The 20,639-nt window shown below is 48.5% G+C and overlaps 1 protein-coding gene across 4 annotated transcripts in view; it reads right to left on the reverse strand.

Annotated features, from left to right (window-relative positions):
- Positions 1 to 20,355, reverse strand: part of RAI2 (retinoic acid induced 2) — a 59,408-nt gene extending 39,053 nt beyond the window's left edge. The window contains exon 1 of one of the 4 annotated variants that reach the window (XM_047075958.1): positions 20,034 to 20,355. The gene's annotated coding sequence lies outside the window, so the exon portion shown is untranslated. Of the gene's footprint in view, positions 1 to 19,448; positions 19,712 to 20,033 lie in introns of those variants that run through there. The other 3 variants (XM_047075960.1, XM_047075961.1, XM_047075959.1) reach the window with 3 other exon arrangements.
- Between the last annotated feature and the right edge of the window lie 284 nt (positions 20,356 to 20,639).

Genomic DNA, 20,639 nt, shown 5'->3' on the forward strand with positions numbered 1-20,639 from the left:
GAACTCTAAGACATCTTTTTAAACCTTTCTGTTTTACTATCAAGGTTATCCTGCCACCATCTGAGATATTACTAAAAAACAACACCAGCCCCGAGCCCTGACTTTCACAAGATTTGAGATGCTGTCAAAAATAAATGCCAACTCATCAGATTCTGTGTGAAAGAGATGCCAACACACATATAACTCAAACTGAAAGCTGCAGACAGGAGCTTTACTGTGCACACATTGTCACTCCTCCTCTCCTAAGGTATCTGATAAGCCAGCCAGCGGACTTAATCATAGGAACTAAATGGGAATATTTTTTTTCCCCTTGAACTGGCCCTTTTCAAAACCAATACTTACATATCTATCAGAAGCTTACATTATACATTCAGAAGGCTAGAGGTTTACTTCTATGGTTTGGTTTGCTTTTGCCATCCAGGAGATGGCAGAAAGCCCCCAGGTATGGTAGAGATAAGGCAAGATGTGGACAAAATGATACTATTCATTCATTCATTCATTCATTCGTTCGTTCAACAAATACATATTGAGTGACTCCTCAGTTACAGCGCTGTGGGTCTTGGGTTCAGGATATCAAGATGCAATGTGCTTTCACTGTATAGTGAGAGAGCCAGCTACACCGATGCACAATTACAGGGCAACAAGGATACACAATTGCAAGGCAACAAGAAGCGTGCTGCAGGGGATGGCAGGAGAAGCACAGATTATTAGAAAGCCCACTTGATTCTTTGCCATTTCTGATTTACTTGGCACAGAAGCATAAAGTAACCCATCAGAAACTCTCCTGTACTCATTAGATGACATGACTGGAAACACGAAAAGAAAATGTCGAGGACCCCGAGGGCTCTTTATTTATGCTGTCATTTGAAAGAGAAGCGGGGACAACACTAGTAGCTACAGATCTTGGATCCCTCCTGTGTACCAGGCACCGTGCATACTTGACATTCACCTTGCCGGGCAAGTCTCACCACTGCCCATTTTACAGATGGCATCCCTGACACCCAGAGAGACGAAGACACTTGCCCCATTACTTCATCCTCTGAAGGCCTGGGAATCTGGTCTGTTTGACTCTGAAGACTGGGCACTTCACCCCTCACCGCCTCCCCACGTGGAAATTCAGGGTAAGCAGACCCAGTGGACAGCGGTGGGACCTATGGCTTCATCAGACTTCTCGGAAGAGGCAGCACAGGAAGGGAGAAAGAAAGAGGTTGGCCTCAGGAGTCAGTCCTCACCTCCTGGAAGTCCTGTGAGGATAAACTCTCACCATTCACTCATTGCTTCAGCAGCATTTACTGAGCAACAGCCAAGTGCCAGGTGCTGTTCTGGGTGCTGGGGACATGGCAGTGAACAAGACCTGGTAGTGGGGCATGCGGGGGGGGGGGAGGGGGGCAGTGAGAGAGAGAGGAATAAACATCCTGAAAATTTTTGTCACACCTGAGAGGTAATATAGATACCTTTCCATTCTCGATGTTGATAATTAGAGAAATGTATGTTAACAGAAGTTTGGAGGGGGGAACCAACTTGTGGAACACACCTTCCAAATTCCCGGAGAAGAGAAAGGACGTACGCATAGGCACAAAAGACCCTTAAGGAGAGTAACCAAAGTCATTGACAGTGGTGATCTCTGCGTGGCAGGATTACAGATGATATTTATTCTCTTCTCGTTGCCTTTCTACATTTTCAAATTTTCTAAAATAAGTATGTATTACTTTTATTATCATAGACAAACAAAATTTACTAAAACATTAAAGACAGTAAATAGAACTTCAAAGAACCAGAACCTTCCTCTCCTGGCATATAGGCAGCCACTGACAAGCGAGCCAGACAGGGCGATGCCTCACTCCAATAGTCACGCTGAGTGATATCTTATTTCAACACCCTGCCTGATTCTTTCAGAATTCGCTCATAGGGGTAGCCACAGGAGGAAACACACACTCATCACTGAGATATTAAGGACTGAATCCTGAAGCTTAATTTTTCATTAGGGCATCGTGCCATTTTTCAATTAAGATAGTTTTTTTTTTTTTTTTGGAAAAGTGCTGATGTGTAAAACCTCATTTCCTTCCTTAGCACAACTGGCCGATGGGTTTTATTTTTAATTGATTTCCATGTGTTCCTAAGAGTGGTAGAGAAACTGCGCTGGTAAACTGTGTTGCCACGGTGTTCCTGGCGCTGGAAAGGAAACTGCAGCTCTGTGAGAACAATGCTTTGGAAAATCTGTAAAACCCAGTCGAACACACCTAAGGTTTGTACGAAAGGGCAGGCATTACTCACGGCGGCTTTGACAGTGAGAACGGAGACTAGAAAGCCGGCCAGCTCTTCAGTAATGAATGTGCCTGGATGAATTGGCCAGGTCTAATTTAGAAGCCAAGGAAGAATTGTCTCATAATTTAGTCTTGATACAGTGGGTTCATGGCATTATCTTTTTATTCAAAGTGTTTTCTGTATTTTTTGAATAAAACAAGACTCCCACCACCTCCTCCCCCACCAAGTATCAAATCTAGCAATAAAAATGCCCTCACTCAAACTAACAGGGTCTGTGAGGGGCTTAGGTTCTTAACATAAGATTCTGTTTCCGGCTAGAAATATTGTTTCAGAAAAAGCAGAAGCAATGATAGAAGGACCACAGGAAACATCTGTGTATACAAACAGGCTAGCTCACTAGGAATAAAAATGCATTATGCATCACGAAGGTCTAAATATTTTTATTAACATAGTTTGTTAAGCAAGAACCAAGAAATAAGGTTCCCTACGAGTCCCCCATCAAATGCTTTCTTCAATATTTCATTTTATTCTTAGGAGAGAAGTAACTCTGAAATCTTATCTTAGATTTTAGCAATGAGTTTTCTATTAAAAGTTATTTCTTTTCCATCTCAGGCTGAGCAAAGCTCTGGGCCAAGGGGGTTAGGGAATTTGTTTCATAAAACTGACAGCTTGGCGAGCATTCAATCACTCGGCACTACACAGCCCAGGAGAACAAATAAGTCCTTTTCTGATGCTGCTCCAGACACATTACGATGTATGTTCCATAGCTCTATTCCCGCACTCGTACTGCTTGCTTCCTGCAGTGAGAAAAGGGGGCAGAAAGCACGTCGAAAGCTTCGACGAAGCCTGTGAGGAGGCGAAATTAATCAATTGCGCTCTCATTTGCAAGGTGGAAAAAACCCAGCACGTTGGATATGCTGTGATGATGGTTGTGACTGACCTTCTTTTCCGGAAGGCCAATATGTTCAGGGGACTCTCGGCCATTTTATTGTCCTGTCCTCAATGCTTCTAGACACGTGTCTTTGCAAGATCTGCCAGAGGCTTTCGCGGGCGAGATAAGGCAAGCTTGGTGGCTGCCTTTGGCAGAGGTGACGCCAAGGGCAGGCTACTGGCTCACAGCCTGGGCATCGTCTTGGGCAGCAGAGACCAGCCTGCCCCAAGCCCTGCACCAGCAGGGACCCAGCTCGGAAACTTCCTGTTCAACAGGCCTAATTCAGAGCAGCCAGAGAAAGCAAACCATTAGAAAATTTCTGCCCTCCTCCTTAAAAGAAAGTCTCAAGGGCTTTTTTGGGGGGGTACTCCTACAGAAAGCTACGACTGGAAAATTCTGTGTGAGACACGACTAATCCATGTTGTTGAGAGCCAGTGGTTACTGTTGGTGAGGGGTAATGAAAAAGACATGGGGAGGGGGTCTTCTGGGGGCTGGTGTGGCCTCCAACTCCATGGGGTGCTGGTGGCTTGGGTGTGCTGTTTGTGAAAATTCTTCAAGCCGTACACTTAACAGCCCATGTACTTTTCTGTACGTATGTTAGGATTTTAGACAAAAACCTGAAAATAAAACCCTGTAATGGATCACTTTTAGGACTTCTCCCATCCATAGAGCTGGTATAGCTGCCATTAAAAACCAAACATTACTAAGAAAAGAATAAACCATATCCCCTCATTGCTTAAACATTTGGACCTATTTAAAATGTATGTGAAATAAAACACCTTTTTAAAATGCTGATACTATTATTTAAGCTTTTACCCACCATGTCCTTTACGCTTGGGTAAGAATGTGGTGCAGGCAGTTTCGCCATAACTGATAACCACTCCCCATGAAGTGACACAGGAGGGCACAGAGAAATGACAAAGTTCAGTTTCACTCTCGGATTCAGCAGAGGACAGGGTACCGTTGGAGGCTCTTTCCAAAGACCGAAGTCCCACTTGGAACCTTGCTCCCTCCTTCGCTACCTGAGCCGCGTGGCCAGAAGAATCTCATCCTTACTTTTTTTCCCCCTTTCTCTTTTACTTCCCTGCACTGAGCTCGTCCTTATTCCTGCTGCTGCCACCCCACCGCCGAGAACAGATGCCGATGTGTTTCCCTGTCACTGGTGACACTGGTGTCAGATGAGCGTTGTCACCTCACCCTCTGTGTCTCTCTGAATTTCTGGATGGAGCTGGAGGCTTGCACCGGGACAGGCCTTCACAGGAAAAATCTGTTTCATTAGCTTTCTATTCTAAGCGTGCCTCTGTCCTACCATTTACCACGTGTCGTCTGCTTATTGACTGAGGCTAATTTTGCAAGAGAAATAGTTGTGGTGGGGGTGGGGAAGGGAAGCTTTTGAAGACAAAAAAAAATGTCATTTGGTTTCAAAAGACTTATGAATAATGGAAGGCTATGGTTCCTTTGCAGATGAAGATCCAAATGGTCTACGGCTACAAATGATTTTGCATTTTGCTGCTCTTCAAAAAAAAAAAAAAAGTCTTTTCTAACTACAATGTCAAGCATGTAGGAATGTGTTAAGTAAAGAAATGGTTTTGACCACCTAGGACCCAGTTTAAAATATTCCCACATTCGATTAAGGGCCTCTGAGTCCAACATGCTGGTAGGACCAAAGTATTTGTTCACTCACCTGAAATTCACCCGAAATGTCCGGATGAATCCCCAGGATTGGAAGCAGGGAGGGGCTACAAGGAGGATGCAGCACAGGCTAGTTTCCGGGAAAGCAGAATGGAGTTCCCAGGCTCCTATTTTAAGAGAAGCCTTTCATCTGAACCCAGAACATTTATCTGAAAGGGCCTGAGATACATTCTTGCCTTTTCATCCCTGAGCTCCCTTTCTGCCCTGTGGTGGCATCGCCATGCTGAGTCCCCAGGCAGGAATTGAGTCTTCACTGCTTTGGCCCCGACCAGCCCAGCTGTCCATGTTACAACACCTTCCCCTGGCAGGTGGAGTGACCAACTCATCCTGGTTTGCCCAGGACTGCCCAGGTTTTAAAGCTGAAAGTCTCATGTCTCAGAAACCCTCTCAATCCTGGGAGAACCACGACAGTTGGTCACCCTAGTGGCAGGCCACTAGCCAAATCCCTCTCTTCCAGCAGGGCCCGGTCAAGGCCTAACTGGCAGGATTACCCCATGCCACCCACTGCTTACAAATTCTGGCCTATTTACAGAGTATATGAATTTGGAAAGTGTATTTAAAGCCGCTGACTGAAGGTACTCCGGCTGGTGACCATGTCTGTCAAGTTTCCCTTTTCTCTCCCCCAGTTTTTGGCCCATTCATCATTTTCAATACACTCCCTTCAGAATTTAGGGCTCAGATGATTACATGGGCCAATGCCAAGATTGTCGGCCCACCTGCCTGACTGCAAAGGGAGGGAGAGCCCAGATCCCCAATGTCTCCCCTCTCCTGAGTTCCCTGGCCCATCAAGGGGCCTGCATGACAGAAACTAGGGTGTTATCATAATTTACTCTACCTACCAGCCATTACCAAGTCCCATAGTTGGCCTCCTCAAAACTTCTACAATCTAGCCCCTTGCATCTGCCACTATGAGGCTTCAGTTCAAGGTCATTGCTCTCTGTGATCACTGCAACAGAGCCTTTTTGGTCTTCTTTCCATCCTACCCCAGTTGATTCTCCACTAGGACAAAGCACCAAACACAAAGAATAGATACTGTCACTGGCCTCTATGAAACTGTTCAGGATAAAGTCCAAGTTCTTTATCAAGGTTTATAAGACTCATTATGACCTGGGCCCTGCCCACCTTTTCTGCTCATCATCCATAAGCTGCCCTTTTGCCATCTTGGTTTCCTCATCTGCAACTGAAAATAGCTGTTTCTAAACGTTATCGTGTGATTTAAGTGAAAGCACGTATATAAAATTCCTGGTCAGGCGTTTCAGCTCCATTGTGGATCTGGAGAACCTGAAGTTCTTCACCCCATCCGCGGAAGTGGTGAAAAGGCATAGGGCATTTGGCACTGGTCACTATAGAGATGGGACCAGGCAACAGATCTGAAGGAAGGAAAGAAACATCCCATACAGATGGGGGGATGAAGAGCTTCATGTTCTAAATGTCCAAGATGGAGTCGAGGGTAGGTCCAGCTGACTAGAGGAAGGTGGGCCTTACCCCTGATGAGTGGGCGTGTCAGCGACAAGAGGGAGGGGGGTGGGGCCCCACTGGAGCTCTCTCGTGGGGAGATGACACAGAGCTGAGTAGACGGAAGTACTCAAAGCACAGGAAGTTCACATTTCACCACCGATTAACAGGGACAGAACGCCTGTAACAGCAGAAATGAGGCCTTGAGTTCATGCCTTTGAAGACTTGCTTTTGGAAACAGATAAACTGGGAGAAATTTGTGTGTTTGTACTTTTGTGTGAAACATATCACCAGCATCTGAGCGCCACAGAGCAGGCTGCCAGGAGCAAAGGAGGGCTGGGTTGTTAAACATGCCGATTAAAATGAACTTTAGGAAGTGCTGCTTGGCTCAAGCCACAAAAAAAGACACATGATTACTGCTCTCCAAACACGAAACGACGACGACAACAACAACAAAACAAAGAGGGGAAAGACAGCAAGAGAACAGAACAGGCTCCCTGGGAGAAAACACAGAAGATCTGTGCACACTTGGACAAAAAGTGATTCCACATTGCTCTTTTATTGTATAAATATTCATAAGAAAAACAGCCTAACAGCTACTTTCATGAGTAAGCTCTGTTACTTCTTGACACCTGTATATATATATTTTTTTTCTTTTTTTTTTTTTTTTTTAACAAGAACAACATTCTCAGCACCGATGAAAGCTAGATCAAGAGTCAAGGTGGCCAACATGACAGTCCCCTTTCTGGGGACCTCCCCGGCCCCGTGGCCACTCACACCCTCTCGAATCCTGCCCCAGGGCAAATGGCCTTTGCCTTCCAAAAGGGACAAGGACTTTAATTAGGATGAAGACACGAGAGTGGGCAGACACAGCTCGTTATCTGTCCGCTTCGCCTGCTTCATATTTTTTTCTTTCCTTGTTAACTTTTCTGCCCCTGTTTAATTGCAGAGAACAGCAGATCGGACAACAAATGGGCGTCTTTGTGCAGACTTGCCTTACATCACCAGGGCGGTCAGGCAATTCCTAGAGACCGTGCCTCTTTCTTCACCCCGCCTGGTTCTCCATCCCCTCTCCCAAGGAGCTCCAAATTAAAATGAATGCATGCCAGAACAATTGCCAAGGGAGTGACCAAAGCTAACTGTGGCCCAAATAAAGCTGGGGCTGGTAGAGGGCCTGGCCTCCAGGACAGCAGCAAGAAGAAAGCTTCTCCCAGCTGAGCTGAGCCAGCGACCACTGCTCTCTGTGTACAGAGAGGGAACAGCTGAATCTCAGGCTACACCACTTTAAGATGCAGGAATTAGTCCCTAAGCCCAGGTAGATAATGTTCAACCAAAGGCCCTGGCACCTGGGCACTTGTTAGAGCTGCAAATTCTTGGGCCCCACTCCCAACCTGCTCAGGGGGTTGGTGCCAGGGATCTGTAGTTTAACAAGCTGTCCAGGTGATCCGAATGCACACTGACCCTTGAGAACCGCTGGTCCACAGGTCTCTGAGAAAGGGAGAGACTGTGCTGGGCTGGGAGGGCATTACAGGAAAGCTGGGATCAGAAGGGCACCGTGAAATCAGCATGTTCTAGAGCTGCGCTGTCCAATACGGTAGCCACGAGCTCCATGTGGCAATTTACATTTAAACATTTAAAAAGAAAGATAAATATTCATAATCTCACTTAAGTGCGGAATTAACAAAAGCCAAACTGATAGTAACAGAGAGTAGAATGGTGGTTACCAGAGGCTCAGGTGTGGGGGGAAAGAGGCAATTTAAAGAAAAAGAAAAAGAAAAAGAAAAAGAAAAAGAAAAAGAAAAAGAAAAAGAAAAAGAAAAAGAAAAAGAAAAAGAAAAAGAAAAAGAAAAAAGAACGCAGAATGGTGGTTGCCAGGGACTGGGAGGAGGGGTCCCAGGTAGTTAGTGTTTAATGGGTACAGAGAATCGGTTTGCAAGATGAAAGAGTTCCGGTGACGGATGGTGGTGAGAGCCGCACAACAATATGAATGTACTTAATATCACTGAGTTGTACACTTCAAATGCTTAAGAAAAAATTAAAAGTAAAATTAGTTAAAAATAAAATTTACAAGTCAGGTCTCAGCCACACTAGTCACATTTCTAGTGCTCAATAGCAACTTGTGGCTAGTGGCTACCATATTGGATAGCCAATCCCATCATATAGTACATTTCCAGTGTAGAATGGAAGTTCTATTGAACCAGGCTGTATAGAAGCCCAGTTCCACCTCCTATGGGTTGTGTGACCTTGTGTAAGTTACTAACCCTTTCTGAGCCCCGATTCCTCCTTTATGAATTGAAACTCATAGTACCCACTCACATCATTAAGGCTGTTATGAAGCTGGAAATAAAATAGTAAGTGTAAATCACCTGGGACAACTGTCCAGTCTGTAGCAGAAGCCTGATAAATGACAGGTAATATTGTTGCTACTATGATTTTATGAGCGACCATTAGAGATATCTTCTCGTGGAAGGGACAGTCTGCATTGGCTAGGACAGATTCTTTCCACTATGTTTCAATTGCAAATTTCAGAACTTCTATAAGTGGCTCTGTTTTCAGTAGGACCAGTCAGCAGTACCATCTTGAATCAATACCAATTTGTTGGCAGGCCAGAAATGTGGCATCCTCATCCAGAAGCAGTATGTACAATCCTTGTAAGAAGGCTATAATTCATGAAGCCAGAGAGCCTCATTTTCTGTGGGGCTTTCTTTCTTTCTTTGAGCCTGCCTCCTCCCTCCCTTCCTTCCTTCCTTCCTTCCTTCCTTCCTTCCTTCCTTCCTTCCTTCCAGGTATGAATGTCACAATCCCTGGGATGGTCCATTACATTAGACTCAAGGCTTCAGTGTTCTTCATCTAGAAAGACGCCTAAGAGATCTTGCAACCTTCTTGCAAATCTCCCCCCATATGAGAAAACAAAAGCCAGAGCAACTGTACAACCCAGAGACATCCTCCCTACTGAAGGCCAGTCACGAGGGGGGAGAACGGATAGGGAAAATGGGAAGAGGGCTCCATATGGGAGTTTTATTCTAACTAATTAGGAAATTGAGAGTCACTGAGTGTTCTTGAGCTGGGGGGTGATGAGGTTAGAGAGATGCTTTATTGAGAGGAATATCAGCTGAGGGAGCAAGGACAGGAGTAGAGCAGACCAGTAAGGAGATCAGGGCCACACCTGGGTGAGCCCTGCTGAGGCCTGGCTCTGGGAGCAGTGGGCAGGGCTGAGGAGAGGAGGAAGGTGGGTGGAGCCCATGTGAGCTGGCAACAGAGTCGAAAACAGAATCACGGATAAAAGGTCCAGGCTCTCCGAGTTCAGGCTGCATGCTCAGACATTATGTCCAAGAGGCCAGTTTTCCCTTTCAAACTCCTCTGGAGATGCGATCCCGTTCTTCAAGTGGGCTGGGGACAAAGCCAGCTCTCGGGGGTGGGTCAGAAGAGTGGGGTGAGGGAACTCAGAGCAGGACCCTTGCTCAGGGTGGCTTTTCTGGCTTAGGAATCATAACAATGGCTCCCCTTCACAATTCACTTAGGCCTCCTGGGTGAATCCCACAGTTTCTAATGTTCTGGATGAGGAACGCTGACAAAAAAAATAGAGACTCCAACTTCTGACTTTGCCAGAAAAGATGTTAAACTGCAAATGCCAGGTACTACCTTGATCATTCAGAAAAGAGACGTTAACACCCTGAAAAGCAGGAAAGGCCATTTTAGAATAAAAGGCAGGTCTGTGAAATGGAAAAGGTTTAGCTTTAAAAAAGAAATGCACTACATTCTCACATTTCCTCCATTTCACTGTGAATGGGTAGAAATTTTGTCCCATGCCTGGTCCGTGGGGACCACCGGTTTATGTGACATTCCAAAATGCTTCCCTGTGTGGCTTGGGCTGTCAAGAATTAGTCTGGATGACCCAAACCCAGCTGCACAGCTCCTAAGAGCAAAAACAAAGCTTGAGGTTTCTTGGTGTGGGTGTGTCCAGCATGGAAAGGCAGGGCAGAATCAGCCTTTGTTGCCTTCTTAAAATGCCAGTGATAAGCCACAAAGGATCCTAGAACAAATGGTCTCAGATTGATATTTTCACATTCAATAATTTCATATTTAGTCTAGCGGGTTAGTGATTTTTTTTCATAAAAGGAAATTGCAGCCAGAGCTAATTGCTCAATCTGAAATGTATCTGGACATTGTTTAGATGTTGGAAAGGAAACAGTGATGTTGGAGAGATTTTAGCAAAAAGAAGGGCATTAATTTAGAAAAAAGGCAAATGTAAATTAGTATAAAATGTAGTCCCATATGATTTTCAAAGCTCTGCTATGTATATAGCCAAAGAGAGAGCACCCCTATTTTGAGCTTTCCTTGATATTTTTCTTGTTTCTAAAATGCAAAAGGAAATTCATCGGCACAGGCTCAATCCATTCCCAGCCATTGATCTGTTGGCCAATCAATGATCGCTGTAATCTGAAAAAAATAACACCAGTTTCTATGAACCTTTCCAAGTGAGGCCGTGTTCAGCTAAGCTTAATAAAGAGAAAACCAGCAAGCACCATCTGGAAAACACTCTTCCGGAGCCGCACAAGATAGTGGCAGCCTTTGCCCAACCTGCTATAAATAAGTGTCTCAGGGAAAAAAAAAAAAAAAAAAAAAACACCCCATTTTCAAATCTGTTTCTACTTAATACAGCTGCAATAGAGTTTATTTAGCTTTTCCCTATAGCAGGAAGACTGTTTGCATTTTTATGACAAGGGTCTAAATGTTTTTCACAGCCATCGCCATTGCCATTATTTTGAGGAACAACATACCACTTGGACCTGTCTGTTTGCTTCTGCAGCACACAGCAGTGGCCCCGGTGGCCTCTGCGCCACGAAACCGGCCTCCAAAGCCCAGATTGATGATCCTGTTTCCTCTCTCAGAGCTGCAGTCATCACCCGAATCCTGGCCTGCGAGGGCCTGGCTGCTTAGAATGACCAAGCGTCACGTGCTGCCTGGGCCTGGCACGCTGTGGCTGCCTGCCAAGCTCACTGCCTCTTCCTTCAGGACGACGGGGAAGAATCACACTGGTCTTCGCATGAGGCTACAGCTCACCAGGACGAAGGTGTCCTGGTGGCCTGGCCAACCCCTCCATGCCCAGGTTTTCCAGCTCTCCTCACCGGCGGAGCCTGACACTCTGAGCTCCTTCACACACTCTTCGGGAGGTCAGCCTACCTCGGATGGCGGAAAAACAAAGTGGCCCCCGCTGACTGCACCGAGCACCTGCCTCTGTCCTCGAGCACCCCCAAACACCCATCCCACTTCAAAGACGGGCCGGGTAGGGCTGGCCTCGGGACGCTTTGCTGTGTAATGAGTGACCCACCTCTCTGTTCTCCCTCTGTTCTCGCTCACCCCGTTTCCACGCTTTACCCTCCTGACGCCTTCCCTGAGAATGCAGGACCCTCTTTTCTCGCCTTTCAGGGGAACCTCAGAAAGAAGATGGCTAAGGGCTGGTCCCGGCAGCAGCATTTCATTTGTCGCTGCCGACTGCAGGCATTACCAGCTTCGAGCTGCCTGAAGGAGCTCTGCGACATTCTCTTTCCGGAGCGGAACTGGTGCAAGGAAACAAATGTGTGCTAGAGGGAGAAAATTGGGAGGAACTGTGAGCACCACCTAAATTGGAACGTCCCATAATTTTGAAAAATGCCCCATCTACCCACCACAGACCTTCTCTCTCAACAGTACTGGAAAACAGAAATTAGTGGTGGGTAAAGGGCTGCCACAACCTGAAATGAGTCTATTACAGTGTTCGGCGCGTAGCTCTCCCAAGTACACTAAAGGGCTAAATTAATTGGCTCAGGCTTCAGATGCTACAGGAGAAATGACAGTGAAGAGGGGGGCGGGTAGAGGAAGACGCCTGGTGGCTTTGAAGGCAATGCCTGGAATCAGGTGCATATGAAAAAGAAATTAGGGAGGAATAAACCTACTCTCTTTCTAAAAAACCAGCAAAGCCGTTAGTTATTACAATGTGTCCCCCAATTAATTACCTATGCCTTATTCGGTCGCCTGCCTTAAAAAAATCTTGGTGCTTATACAATCTTACAGACTCATCCACCAACCTGGGAATTAAGTCAGGCACATGACCCACTTCCAACTGTTAATTAATCGCCCCCATGAACAGTATATGTAAAAGTCAGAAGGATAAATTGCATCTTTTATTATTTCAAATTGAATTTGCCAAAACCCACAAATTACTTATTAAACCTTGGTCTAGACCAGTGTTTCCCAACCAGGGGCAATTCTGTCCCCGAGAGGACATTTGGCAAGGTCTGGAGATATTTTTGGTTGTCACGACTGTGGTGGGAGGGAGCGATGCTACAGGCATCTAGTGGGAGACTGCTAAAATCCTACAGTGTGCAGCCCTCCCCTGCCCCCAACAAAGACGAATCTGGCCTCAAATGTCAATAGTGCCCCGGTGGAGACACTGTGCTCTAGACAAAGCCAAATATGCTTACCTTTAATATTCTTATCTTTGGCCGTCATCAAAGAGAGAAGACATCATTTTCTTTGAAATCTAAGGTTGGCTTACGTGTTAGCTAAGGATGTATTTATTCCTTTCCAAATAAATGCCATAGGTTCTCAGTCTGAACGCAGGAACATTAAAGAAATACCGTGATGATGGCAGGGGTGCATTTTAAATGCATATTTCATCAGTGAAAATGGATGGAAATTAATATCCCATAAAATAAAATGATTATCTAGTTATGTTTCATACAAAACCAAAATCAATACCTCGTATCTCACTTAACCTGCAATTAGAGTTTTTAAAACACTAAAACAAGGAAATGCCATTCTTTTCCATTTCTTGCTAGCTGGGTACATATTTCTGAACATGAGGCATAGAAAACAAACAAGCAGACAAAAACACCTTTTTTTTAAGGCAGATTTTTCCAGGGCATGAAAAGCTTCCGGAATCATTCCGTTTTTATTTACTGTAGATTCCATCATTCTTTAGTGAGCAAAACATGCAGCCCATTCTCTCGGTCATGCCTGCCTGGCTTTCCAAATGCCCTCAAAACTGGGATGATGAATCATACACTTTGGCCCCACTGTGTCAATTAATAGTAAGCAAAGAATCCCACACAGCCAAGACAGGACGTTCTGCCTGATGTTTGTGCGTATGTGGGAGGGTGGGGTTGGGGGTGGGAGTCCTTCGCCAATTGTTTCCAGAGGGTCTTAAGAGCAGGTGTTGAGAGTCTATAAAATTCCTTTAGTTCTAGAATATTCTGTGTGGCTGTACCGTGCCCCTAGCATGGGGGTGGGCTTTGGTCAGGAAAAATGCACGTTCCTAGAGTCAGCCTAGAGCTTCTAAACTATGAAGGAAATAATGGCTGACAGCTTTACCATTTCGACCCTTCCAGGCCACGGTTCCTTTCTCTGAATTATCAGGCAAAAGTGGCCATACACACAAAGGCAAAAATAACAACAATGACAAAAACCGCCCAAACACACCCAGTCTTGGCTGCCAGCGAGGCCCGAATCTGCTGCTGAAAAAGAACAGTTGCTACAGTGCAGCTGGAGGAGCTTTTCCAGGGAACTGGTAATACCCTGGCTGTTAATGAATTATTTTTCGCCAGAATGTCGGATTCTTCCTGTGCTCCAGTAAACAGTCTGCTTCTGCCATGGGAAACAAAACCAGCTCCTTCCGAGGAGCTCAAGGAGGTCAGCCAAGGGTCCCCTGTGGGGGCAGCCCCCTCAGGAGCCAGAGCCACAGGCTCCTGACCTATAAATCACCACAGCCCCAAGTTCATTATTCCAGCCCTTTCCATCTACTCGAGCCATGCCCAGCGCTCCACAGAAGGGCCCAGGAAGACTGCAACGCCAGCTGCGACCCTTTCCCCATCTCCAGGAACTGTGTCTTGCTCAGGTTTCCTCATCTGCCGCACCACGGCATGTGAGAGTGGGCTTCCTTGCATTGATTCTTTCTCACGGAAACCGTATTTATTTCCTTGCTCTTGTTTTGATCAAGCTGTCAGGAAATAACTATGTGCATCCTCTCTTACCCTTTCCCTTCTTTAAGACTGGCCCCAGCCCCAAATAAGCCACTCCCCCCATTAAGGTGTCTACTTGGGACACTATTCTCCAAGCACAAATCCCCAGGAAGGATATTATTAGACCAGGTGTCAAGGAAATCAACTGCCCAGGCAAGACACGGCTCCCCAGTGGACAAGGACACCAGCCTGAGGTGGGGAGAGGTAGAGGAGAGGAGAGGAAAGGGGTCATTTTGTTCAAGCCATCCTTGTCCGTTCCCATCCCCCATCTTGCTCTCTCATCTCCGTTGAGTTTCAGGAGCCCACACTCCTCAGGAGAACTTGGCTGAGCAAGCACGCTCAGGGATAGACTTGATCGTGCACCCCCCACCCACAAGGACTCCTTAGCCACGGAAAATCAAAGTGGCCTGACGCCAGGCTGTTGTGGCTACTGAGTCAGCCCATGCTTCCCATCTGCCATGGAGACACAGGGTATTTATGTCCCTAAAATACCTGGAGGTACTATGAGGCTGAAGACACAGGATGCTGGTTAGTCTGCTCTAAAGAGCACTGCCTAATAGAAATACATACGCCATTTAAAAATTTGCGGTAGGTACAGGGGCATGTGGGTGGCTCAGTCGGTTAAGCGTCCGACTCCTGATTTTTGTTCAGATCACGATCCTACGGATCGTAAGTTCGAGGCCCTGATTGGGCTCTGTGCTGACAATGTGAAGCCTGCTTGGGATTCTCTCTCTCCCTCTCTGTCTGCCCCTCCCCACTCATTCTCTCTCTCTCTCTCAAAGTAAATAAACTTAAAAAAATTTTGTTTAAGTTTCTGGTAGGTACATTAAAAAAGATTAAAAGAAACAGGTGGCACTCATTTTAATACTATAGCTTATTTGAACAACATATTCAAAATATTATCATTGTGCCATGTAATCGATATAAAATTATTAACGAGCTATCTTGCATTCTTTTTTTTGTACTAAGTCTTAGAAATCCCACGCATATTTTATCCTTATAGCACATCCTGCTTTGGACTAGCCACCTTGTGACTGCTTAATAGCCACATGTGACTAGTGGCTACTATATGGGATGGTGCAGATACAGAACATTTCCTTCATCATAAACAGTTCTCATAGACAGTGCAGTGCTGAAAGACCAAAAAGCTGTGGGAAGAAAGAGTGACAGGTGAGTGCAGGGTGAGCCATCAAGTTATTGGAGCAAAGAATTACAGTGAAAATGGGAATCGTAAGGATTGGGATATTCTGGAAGCCCACCTCCACGTCCAAGGGGAGATTAAAACAGGCTTTTATGAGAGGCTCGGGGCCCATGCATACATCATGGGGAGGCCGCTCCACAGCAGTGAGAAGGCCGGCAAGTATAATCACTACTCAAGGCATCTGCCGCTTGAGCCGCCTCCATATTAGCTCTTCTGATCTGTTTACGGCAGGGGCTGGGACAGAAGATCACCAAAGTCACGTACGATCTTTCAATAACAATTCTGGGTTTGCAATCTAATTTGGTGAAGCAGATAAAGAAACATGATCAAATTACGTGTGCCTGTGTTTGTGCGTGTATGTGTGTTTGCGTGTGTGTTCCTGGCTGGAGAGGGAAGGAGGGTCATGTGCAAAACCCAGAAGTACGAATGTGACCACCAAAATCACCTGCTCACCAGCTGCCATCAGAGCACAGGAGAGCGGTAGACTTAAGAAGCTCATGAAACATTTTGAGCCACAAAGGAGACGCCTGGAAAGAATGAGATGATGGGCATCCGGGCAGACAAACAGGTGGGAGGGAGAAGTGGTAATCAGAGGCATTCTCCAAAGACAAGAGCTGCCAACTCTATAGCAAAGATGTCACCCTGATCCCCAAATCAAGCTTAATTCAAAATCCCACGCAGGCTTTTGTGCAGGGGAGAGTGCAATTAGCCATCTTTCCCTCTGCTCGAGAGTCTCATTCTCGGAGGTCCCCCTCATATTCTGATCAGGGAGGGGCAGAATCATATCTGGATTCAAATTCTGGCTCTCCCAGTGGCTCCAGAGTTTCTGCAGAGGGGATAAAGGCTACCATCTGGTTGGAAAGGAGCTAAGGGACTTGCTTACCTAATTCAATTGCATAGCAAGACCTCATCTCACTTTTACTGAGAATTTATTTATTTGAGACGGTCAGAGTCAGAAATCCCTCATGCATCCTTTGGTCCTACCATGGACCTCGGGCTAATTATTTAAGCTGTCTTAGCCTCACTTTCCTCATCTATAAAATGGGAATTATCTTTGCCCACGTCACAAGAACTTGTCATCTTGGACCTACCCCAGGCTAGAAATGGAGCATGATACCAGGAACTCCAAGTCCCCAGAGAAACATAAAAATCTCCGCATTTGTCCCTGCTGAGTCTCCCTTGACAATGACTTACAGCTGCCTCCCCACCACCATCCACTCCATCAGCTCCATCATTTCATCACTCAACTCTTATTTACTCACCAACGGTTGGGCGTTGGGGATTCCAAAAGGAAGAGGCAGTCTTTCCATCTGAAATAGTTTGGGACTATTTGGGGTCTATCTGCTTGGCTATAAGCATGTGCCCTGGGTGACTGGGCTGCCTCACTGGTAGGCTCCCTGCCCCCAAGTTAGGTACCATACTTTGTGAATGCATAGGGGCTGAGGGCCCTGGCCTTGGGGAGAAAAAAATAAGAGACAGAGGGGTTAGAGGGACACGTAGCCCCTTTAACTCATAACCACCAAAGTCTGGAATCAGACACGCGACTGGAAATTTCTCTGAGCCTCAGATTCCTTATCTGTAAAATAATGCCTCCATCACATCATGGTTTCCCACATGTCAAGTGTTTGGCAGACAGAGAGTAGCAACAAATGTTAATTCCTTTCCTAATTTATTTCCCTCCACTACCCTCCTCCCCCCAAATCTAAGGTTAGGGAAGGAGCCAGAGAATAGACACTTGCTATTTTCTTACCGGAGATTGGGAGCACACTGTGTGTGGACACTGCCACATACAGAATACCTCCGTTCAGGATCAAGTGGAGTTGGGGAGGCCGGTGCTATTTAGTCGCTGGGTCACTGTAGCTAGAGCTGTATCTGTTCCCCTGGTGCTATAGCACTCCCAGCAACACCTCATCACACACCTCTCGATTTTTCTTTTTCTTTCTAGCCTTTCAGAGGCCCTGTCTCAGAGGCTCTGTTTTCTGGCTACCAGACCTTTTATTTATTTTATGGTTCTTACCCAACTGCCCACCAACCAAGTTCTTACACTGGCAACTGGCATCACCTGGAAAGCTGTGTTCTCATTTTTTCCTGAGATGGGCAGGTTTTCCCTGGGGCCAAACCTCACAGCTGGAAGTCTGCTGCTTCTTTGCATGATAAAGGACGCCGCGGGGGGTGGGGGGGGCGCCCCACCCCCACCCCCCGCAAACGTCCCATGGGCTGGTGCCAAAGCGGCCAATACCCTAAGTTCCAGTCTGACTTGGCTCACCGTGCCTGGGCCGCGTTGGAATGCCTCTAGTGGGAATCAGTTGGGATGACACACAAGTGGTCATTCGTAGGATATTTATGGGGTCTGTGGATTCAGGGGTGGGTGGGTGGCCTCTGAGGGCTTCTAAGGGGCAGATGAACCGGGATGTCACCCGGTTTATGATTCTGTGCCTTCCAGCCCACCCCCGACTTCTGAAAGTGGCACAGCTCCCCATGTTCCTCTTGAGAAGAAAATGCAAAGGACAAAACAGCGAGAGGGGGCATAATGCTGCCTGGTGAGCAGCTCCCATGCCCGAGCCTCCCCACTAGCCTCCTCCCACACTGCCACCCCTCCACCGTGACAAAAGCACATCACAACACATTTTCTAAGTTATCTTAAGTCTCTCGGTCAATCAACAAATGATTCTGAAGACTCAAAAGGAGGAAGAGAGACATCTAGACAACGGTGGGAAAGATTCCTGGGGAAAAGCAGAGAAAACCTTGCATGATGTATGCAAGGCTAAGAATTGTTTTCTCCCTGCTGGCTGCTTTTCTCTCTGTTCTAAAGAGAAGCTTCCGAAATCGGCTAAATAAAGGGATCACACCAGAGGATGAGAGATAATGCTAAATCAACAAAAACAAAGACCCAAATGAAACAGAGCGAGCCATGAGAATCTGCGGCTATCAAAACTTTGTTTGGCCGTATCTATTTATCATCGCTGCACACCCGGGCTCTGCGGAATATCATTCTGTTGATGTCACTTATCCTCAGCAAAATATTTACACATCCTTAAAAATGCCAGATGAGGGGGGCCGGCCGGAGCGCTGCCGCAAGGCGCCCCTGAAGCCGGATCGCCCACGGCTGGGCAGACCATGAGATGGGGGCACGATGGGGGGTGGCTCCAACGGGCACAGGTAAGAGCTACCGACAGTTCCCGGAACTCGGCCACCCAGGAGCTGCGCTCTGCCCTGCCCACCTCTCCCCTACCTGACTCTGCAAGAAGCAGCCACATCCCTGATATGGTGTCAGCGCCTCCTCCCCCCCCCCACCCCCCGCCCTCGCCTTTCTCATTGATTAAGTTCTCAAACCATTGTTAAAAGCCGGGTTGCTTTTCCCTGGAAAACTGGGCTGAATTCATTAAGCTTCCCCCTGCCACAAAAGGAATATTCATAAAAGTTTGGCAGGCAGAAAGGGAGGCTGACTGCATGCCATGGGGTGGGTGACAATTCGCTCTTCCAAAGCCACCTTCTTCTTCCATGCCCCATCCCTCTCTCCATCCATCCGTCGTGCCCCAAACCTACTCCAGGGACTTGTGATAGGGAAACACAAAGCAGCAGCTGTTTGGCAACATTTCTACCCCTCGCCGGCAACTGTGGTGGGATGCCATTTCCCCACCCAGGCGGAGCTTATCCTGAACAATAGTCGGGCTTTAAACGGCAAACAAGCAAACACACAGAGCACAACCTCAACCCCGAAAAAGCCAACACGGAGAGAAGCGGTAACTCCCTCCGCAGCAAAAGGCGCCGCCGAAACGCACGCAAAAATGCTGCGAGAACGCTGCTCGGTGCCTAACATGGCAGAAAGCCTGAGCCGGTGCGGCCACCCCGGGTCTGGGCATTGGGGGGTTCGAAGGCTCCCGGGGCGCCGACGCACACTCACCCGGCTTCGGGAGGATGCGGGGCTGGCCGAACGTCACAAAGACAAGCCCAGCGCGATCTGGCAAAACCCAACTTTCCACCCGGCTCGCCAGGGCCGCCAGATACGTCAACAGAATCCATCTTTCGAAGGGCCTGGAAGGCGCCGGGTTTTCCGGGCCGGGGCAGAGCGGCAGAGCCGGGAGGCGGCCCGGTGCGGTGCCCGGGAGCGGAGTCCGCCGCGCGCCGCCCTCTGTGCCGGGTGCCAGCGCTGGTGGCGGCCCGAAACCCACTTCGGGGCCCCCGCCCCGCCGGCCGGCGCCGCCTCTCCGGCCCCGCCAGCCAGTGCGCGGCGCCGGGAGCAGGAGCGGGGCCCGGGGACGCCGCACGGGTGGCGGCCTCGGCCCGCGTCCCCGCCCCCGCCCGGCCCTCCCAGCTGGCCCCGGCCTCCGGGCGCCGTCCTGCCCACGGGAGCAGGCCCCTCCCCGGGCGCCGGGCCCCGCCAGGCTCGCCCAGCCCGACGCGCCCCCTGCGTCCCGGTGGCAGGTCCGCACGGGGAAGGCGGGGGAGGGGGACCCCGGCCCGCGCTGGGGGGCACCGCGGTGGCTACCTCGGGATCGCGGCCGCCGCCTCCAGGAAGCCACGGGGTGGTCGCGGGTGTGGGAACTCTCCGGTCTGGCCTCGCCGCCCGCCGCCTGAAGGGGGTGCGCAGCGGTGGGAGCCGCCGTCGCCGCTGTCACCGAGCCGCTGTCGCCGCCGCTGCCGGTCGTGCGTGAGTGTGTGTGTGCGCCTGTGTCCGGACGAGTGTGTGTCTGCGTGCGGCGCCCGGCCTTTACTATATACACCAAGGGGTGGGAGGAGGCGGGGAAGGGGAGGGCTTGGGGGAGGTGGCGGAGGAGGGGGAGCAGGAGGGGGGCGAGAGGGTACCCGACGAGGAGGCGGCGGCGAAGGAGGGACAGGTGATCTCGCCCACGGGGAGGGCGTGGCTGTGGGCGGCGCAGGGTGGCAGGAGGAAGGGTCGCCCGAGGCGCGGGCCAGGGGAGGGGGAGATGGACACCGAGGAGGGCCGACAGAGTGGGGATCCTGCTGCCAACTGGCGGGCTGGGGACCATTCCAGACCCCACGATGAAGAGGAGCCAGAACGGAGCCCAGAAGAGAGGAAGTGGCTGGCTGATGGAGGCGGGAGAGGTGGGGAGGGCCCAGTGACCACCCCCTA

The sequence above is a fragment of the Lynx rufus genome, unplaced genomic scaffold (genome assembly GCF_022079265.1).
Source record: "Lynx rufus isolate CCGP_SWC_20201006 ecotype Redwood Valley unplaced genomic scaffold, mLynRuf1.p SCAF_14, whole genome shotgun sequence".
NCBI lineage: Eukaryota > Metazoa > Chordata > Mammalia > Carnivora > Felidae > Lynx > Lynx rufus.